The sequence below is a fragment of the Thalassophryne amazonica genome, chromosome 3, assembly GCF_902500255.1.
Source record: "Thalassophryne amazonica chromosome 3, fThaAma1.1, whole genome shotgun sequence".
NCBI classification, from domain to species: domain Eukaryota; kingdom Metazoa; phylum Chordata; class Actinopteri; order Batrachoidiformes; family Batrachoididae; genus Thalassophryne; species Thalassophryne amazonica.
Window position 1 is genome coordinate 108920192 of NC_047105.1, and position 7183 is coordinate 108927374.

Consider the following 7183-nt stretch of genomic DNA (forward strand, 5'->3'; position numbering starts at 1 on the left):
ATATCTTGCCAGAAACATTTCATCATATTTAGAGAGCACTTCTTATGTGTGATTGAATAAAATTTGTGCCACTGGTGTAAATACTTCACTCAGGGGTGTGACCCTTCCAGCCCAGAGAGCATCTCAGCAACACCACCATCATTTATCATGAAGTCAGACCTGCAAATACCTGCCTGCATTTTTGCCCATTCAAAAGTGCAAAACAAGAAGCTAAAATCAGGCTTAAAATAAAACAAAAAGTCTTTTGCATTTTCAAAGCAGCAAATTGTGCGGCGGGTGAACATAATGAAGTAACGAATCGTCAGGATCAAACTGCCAGCAACTGACACCTAAATGTGTGACTGAAGACTGAGGGAAAAGTGACAATTATCAGTTTACACTGATTTGACTGTTCAAGCAAGTATCTTTACAAAACCTTGTCAGAGCACTTCTAGCTGAGGGGTTAAGGTCTGTACCACACACTGCACAATGCGCACGCCTCTCCCCATATTTCCCTCTTTTCTGTCACTTGCTCTTTAATAAAGGCTGAAAAATTGCCCTCTCTTTGTATATGTTTTCATTAATGGCATATGGTGCATTTCATATATATATATATATATATATATATATATATATATATATATATATATATATATATATATATATATATATATATATATATATACATATACATATATATATATATACATATACATATATATACATATATATATATATATATATATATATATATATATATATATACATATACATATATATACATATATATATATATACATACACACACACACACACACACACACAAACCCCCTAAAATCCCCCTCGTGTCTGTGGCGTGGTGTGGACACTGATCCCACACATGAGGCGGCATTAGTCAGCAGAGGGGAGACTCCCCTCAGGCGCAGGGAGACACACACGCCATCCACAGTCCACGCACAAAACACGAGCGTCTGCCTCGTACTTGCTCGGAGGAAAGAGGCACCTCCGACTTTTACTGGATATGTTGCCCTGTTGGTGTGTGTGTGCGCGCGCGCGCGCATCCGCGAGCAGGGCAGCAGCACATGTTTGGTAGGAGGAAATGAAAGAAAAGCAGCGCCTTGCACGGACACACGGGCCTACCTCAGCTGGAACGCGTCGGGCTGCGATCGATAGGCGCAAAATTGGCACTTTTGCGCGCAGTTTGAGTGTCGACGTGTGCGCGGGAGTCTTTTTTCTTTTAATCACGACCACGCCGTGTTCACGAGTGCCTTCACGAGTGAAAGCGCGCAGTCTGTCCGCGTTTTGTGCAATAGCAATCATAATAATAATAAAAACAGGCGCATACACCACATGGTATAGCGAGAAGGAGCGCGGATCGGCACTGGAAGTGCCACAAAGTGACGCGTTAACCCGCTTCTGTCCGTCCACGGAGCCTGCGGGGGCCACGCACGGCTCCCAGCCGACGTGTCAAAGCCGATCGGGCACTCTATATAACCTTATAAATATTCCTACAATAAAAAAATAAAAAAAATCCTCCACCCCTCCTCCACCTACTGTCGCCATTTTATACATTGGCGACTGGATATAAACTGCCGTGACTACAGCGACGGATGAAAATTCAATATTCAAGAGCGAGGCGCAATTTCGGTAAACAACTTTGGAGCTCGCGCCTCGCCGACAACCTCAGCTATTCGCCTTCTGGAAGAGTAGATGTGTCCTTACCTCGGCAGCCGACGAGGGGAAAATGGAATCCGACATTAATATATAAATGAATAATATCGGATTAGCTCCGATCGGTGCGCTTTGAGGAGCGGAGGAGGCGAGGAGGGGGTGGCAGCTCTCCTCAAGTGAACCCCGTGAACTGGCGTGAACCCGTCAGTGACCGCAACAAGGTACGTTACGTTACCTTTCCAGCCGCCATCTGCGCACACTGTATGGAGAGAGAGACGACTCGATCCGGTCGGCGGCGCTGGACGAGGCAGCTCCAAAAAATAAATAAATAAAATAAAATAAATAAATATATATAAATATATATAGCGAGTGTATTTCCTATGAACACGTGATGCAGAGCGTCATCCAAAATCCAAAAGCCCTTTCATCTAAAATTTTGGAGATGGGCGGGGATGAGATGGTGGAAATGTGTGTGCGCGCATGGAAGGGGAGGAGGTACGTATACTGAGCCCGGTGCACATTTGGGTATGTCGTTATAGGGGTGCGCACACGCATTAGGTTATACATAGCTGCAATGGCGCCGCCAAGCAGCAGCGCTACACAAACGTGCGGTTTTACTTCACTCTGCCGTTTCACACAACAGGTCCTCTGAATTAGGTCACAGGGGCTTTTTTTTCCTCCCCCTGTAGGTTTGGGCACGGGGAAATTCCTGCTGGGCTCCTATGAATATTAATCGTTGTGGGAATTATTTACAGCACGGACATATTGCTGCCTTAAAATAGACTTTTACGCACACGCGTAATGGTGACCGTGGGGCGCGCACACAGACACTGTAAATGTGGTTGCTCCTGTCTCATCTTAAGTTGGGCACAAGACATTTATTTCCTTCTAGATTCAAATTAGGAAGCTGTTAAAAAAAAAAAAAAAAAATCAAGGCTGTGACACTGGTGACCTTGACGGCCTTTTGTGTGTAAAGACGCACTGGGAAAAGCGCAGAAAATGACAAATTTACATTTTTATGAAGCATGAAAACACGGAAGCCATACTAACATGAACTCAGATATTTATCTGACAATGACTACAGAAATGATCATTATAAATGCATGTTTGTTTTTTCTTTTTAGGAGGATTTTTTTATTTATTTATTTTTTGCCACGTGTAAATATGAACAAAATGCGTATCCATTCATGGTGTGCAACATGAATATTAACACACTCAAGATCTCCTGCTGCATGAGGGCACGTGCCTCTAGTAGGAAACACGACATTCCTCCTCTTGCAGTTTATCCTCATCGAATTCAGAGCCTGCCTGCAGTAACTACGGCAGTGAAACACAAAGATTATCTATCAGAAAGATGAATCACCCAAAAACACACACACAAATGCACCTCCTTTGCTCTTTCACAAAAGAGTACAGTATTGCAATGTGCACCTAAAAAAAGTTGGGGTTTTTTTTGCTCAAAATGACAACAAAATTATGTTTTTCAGCATATAATACATACAGTGCAATAAGATTGGCATTCTGATGGTCAGGTGGACATGAGTACATCAATCAGGGCTCTGTGGAAATATCACAGGGTATTAAAAAGTTGATTGACTACATAAATATATGACAGGTATAATCTCTATAAATAAGATGGCATCCTGCCTGGGTGTACCCCACCTCATGCCCTACAACTGTGGATGGATAATCTCAATAAGCATATGTAGGATTTAAACTTTAACCTCATACTGCACTTCAAATGCATTTGTGAAGTGGGCGGGGGATTATTCATTATGGGTGACTGGAATCTGTGGACATATCATATGGGTTATCATATCATTCTTTGCTTAAAACACATCTATGAAAATAATCTATACCCATACATGTAACAAAAACACTTAAACATTACTTCATTGGATAATCACATCTGTTGACACATGTGAGTTTCAGTTGCTGTGGACTGGCTGAAACAAACTCTGGATCTAAGGAAGCCACTCTAATGAGTGTTGGTATTGAAGATTTCAAATAAGTGTGGGATGGAGTCACGGTTGTCTCATGGAGTCTACACTGGAACCTTTGAACATGGGAACTGTTATTGCTGGGTGATCTGGCAATTTGGGGAGAGGCTGGAGGTCTACCTGGGTTGGGGTGAGCAAGTTGGTGTGGGAAGTCTTTTGTCTCAGTGAGTGATCTGGCATCAATACAGTCACTGACTTATTAATGCAGGACTCTGATCTACACCTGTTTGTTGTCTTTTCAGCTGTCTTCTCATTGTCTATAGTGTATACGGTGCATCCGGAAAGTATTCACAGCAGTGCACTTTTTCCACATTTTGTTATGTTACAACCTTATTTCAAAATAGATTAAATTAATTTTTTTCCTCAAAGTTCTACACACGATATCCCATAATGACAATGTGAAAAAGTTTTTTTCTTTTTGAGATTTTTTGCAAATTTATTACAAATAAAAACTAAGAAATCACGTGTACATAAGTATTCACAATTGAGCTCTGGTGCATCCTGTTTCCACTGATCATCCTTGAGATGTTTCTACAGCTTAATTGGAGACCATGTGGGGTAAATTCAGTTGATTGGACATGATTTAGAAAGACACCCACCTGTCTACATATAAGGTCCCACAGTCAAGAGTGCATGTCAGAGCACCAACCAAGCAAGGAATTAATTGTCCGTAGACTTCCGAGACAGGATTGTCTTGAGGCAAAAAAAAAAAAAAAAAAAAAAAAAAAAAAACTGGGAAAGGATACAGAAATATTTCTGCCGCTTTGAAAGTCCCAGTGAGCACAGTACCATCATCCATAAATGGAAGACATTCAGATGCACCAGGACTCTTTCTATAGCTGGCTGCCTGTTTAAACTGAGCAATTGGGGGAAATGGTAAATGGACTGCATTTATATAGCGCTTTTCTTTCTGCATCATACACTCAAAGGGCTTTACAATTATGCCTCACATTCACCCCGATGTCAGGGTGCTGCCATACAAGGCGCTCACTACACACCGGGAGGATTAAAGGCCTTGCCCAAGGGCCCTTAGTGATTTTCCAGTCAGGCGGGGATTTGAACCCATGATCTTCAGGACTCAAGCCCAACACCTAAACCCAGGGGTGGCCAAGTTCGGTCCTCGAGAGCCACCTTCCTGACACTCTTAGTTGTCTCCCTGCTCCAACACACCTGAATCCAATGAAAGACTCGTTAGCAGACTTTTAATGAGCCTTTCATTGGATTCAGGTGTGTTGGAGCAGGGAGACAACTAAGAGTGTCAGGAAGGTGGCTCTCGAGGACCGAACTTGGCCACCCCTGCCTTAACCACTAGACCATCACCTTAGTCAGGGAGGTAACCTTCCAGAAAGATAACCATCTCTGCAGCAAACTGCCAATCAGGTCTGTATGGTAGAGTGGCCAGATGGAAGCCACTCCTTAATAAAAGGCACATAGCAGCCCTCCTGGAGTTTGCCAAAAGGCACCTGAAGGACTCTCAGACCATGAGAAACAAAGTTCTCTGGTCTGATGAGATAAAGATTGAACTCTTTGGCGTCAGTGCCAGTCTTCATGTTTGGAGGAAACCAGGCACCATCCCTACAGTGAAGCATGATGGTGGCAGCATCGTGCTGTGGGGATGTTTTTCAGTGGCAGGAACTGAGAGACTAGTCAGGATTCAGGGGAAGATGAATACAGCAATGTTCAGAGACATCCTGGATGAAAACCTGCTCCAGAGCACTCTTGACCTCAGACTGGGGCGACAGTTCATCTTTCAGCAGGAAAATGACCCTCAGCACACAGCCAAGGTATCAAAGGAGTGGCTTCAGGACAACTCTGTGAATGTCCTTGAGTGGCCCATCCAGAGCCCAGACCTGAATCTGCTTGAAGATCTCTGGAGAGATCTGAAAATGGCTGTGCACTGACGCTCCCCAACCAACCTGATGGAACTTGGGTGGTGCTGCAAAACTGCCTAAACATAGGTGCACCAAGCTTGCAGCATCATATTCAAGAAGACTTGAGGCTGTAACTGAAGCCAGAGGACACACACCAATTAGCTAAACTGCAGGATTGTCTTACAGACATAAAGACATGGATGACCTCTAATTTCCTGCTTTTAAACTCAGATAAAACTGAAGTTATTGTACTTGGCCCCACAAATCTTAGAAACATGGTGTCTAACCAGATCCTTACTCTGGATGGCATTACCCTGACCTCTAGTAATACTGTGAGAAATCTTGGAGTAATTTTTGATCAGGATATGTCATTCAAAGCGCATATTAAACAAATATGTAGGACTGCTTTTTTGCATTTACGCAATATCTCTAAAATCAGAAAGGTCTTGTCTCAGAGTGATGCTGAAAAACTAATTCATGCATTTATTTCCTCTAGGCTGGACTATTGTAATTCATTATTATCAGGTTGTCCTAAAAGTTCCCTAAAAAGCCTTCAGTTAATTCAAAATGCTGCAGCTAGAGTACTGACGGGGACTAGCAGGAGAGAGCATATCTCACCCATATTGGCCTCTCTTCATTGGCTTCCTGTTAGTTCTAGAATAGAATTTAAAATTCTTCTTCTTACTTATAAGGTTTTGAATAATCAGGTCCCATCTTATCTTAGGGACCTCGTAGTACCATATCACCCCATTAGAGCGCTTCGCTCTCAGACTGCAGGCTTACTTGTAGTTCCTAGGGTTTGTAAGAGTAGAATGGGAGGCAGAGCCTTCAGCTTTCAGGCTCCTCTCCTGTGGAACCAGCTCCCAATTCAGATCAGGGAGACAGACACCCTCTCTACTTTTAAGATTAGGCTTAAAACTTTCCTTTTTGCTAAAGCTTATAGATAGGGCTGGATCAGGTGACCCTGAACCATCCCTTAGTTATGCTGCTATAGACGTAGACTGCTGGGGGGTTCCCATGATGCACTGTTTCTTTCTCTTTTTGCTCTGTATGCACCACTCTGCATTTAATCATTAGTGATCGATCTCTGCTCCCCTCCACAGCATGTCTTTTTCCCGGTTTTCTCCCTCAGCCCCAACCAGTCCCAGCAGAAGACTGCCCCTCCCTGAGCCTGGTTCTGCTGGAGGTTTCTTCCTGTTAAAAGGGAGTTTTTCCTTCCCACTGTAGCCAAGTGCTTGCTCACAGGGGGTCGTTTTGACCGTTGGGGTTTTACATAATTGTTGTATGGCCTTGCCTTACAATATAAAGCGCCTTGGGGCAACTGTTTGTTGTGATTTGGCGCTATATAAAAAAAAAATTGATTGATTGATTGATATTTTGGAATAAGGCTGTAACATAACTACAACCCCAATTCCAATGAAGTTGGGATATTAGATAAACACTCTGTTGAAAAATACAATTAACATCACAATAAAATAACATTAAGACACACACAGTGGCCATAAAACAGCCCTCTCACTACTATGGTTTGAATACCTGGAGAAACAGATGGGTTTTAAGTTTGCTCTTAAAAACATCAACAGAGTCCAGTGAATGAAGAGACAAAGGGAGATCATTTCAGAGCCTCGGTGCAGCGGCCTGGAAGGAGTGATGTGATCTCCT

General features: G+C 43.0%; 1 protein-coding gene across 1 annotated transcript in view; it reads right to left on the reverse strand.

Annotated features, from left to right (window-relative positions):
• The window catches only part of si:ch211-232b12.5 (zinc fingers and homeoboxes protein 3), a 28090-nt gene extending 26213 nt beyond the window's left edge, over window positions 1-1877 (reverse strand). Inside the window, exon 1 of the mRNA XM_034167268.1 lies at window positions 1702-1877. The gene's annotated coding sequence lies outside the window, so the exon portion shown is untranslated. The remainder of the gene's footprint in view (window positions 1-1701) is intronic.
• Window positions 1878-7183: the final 5306 nt, after the last annotated feature.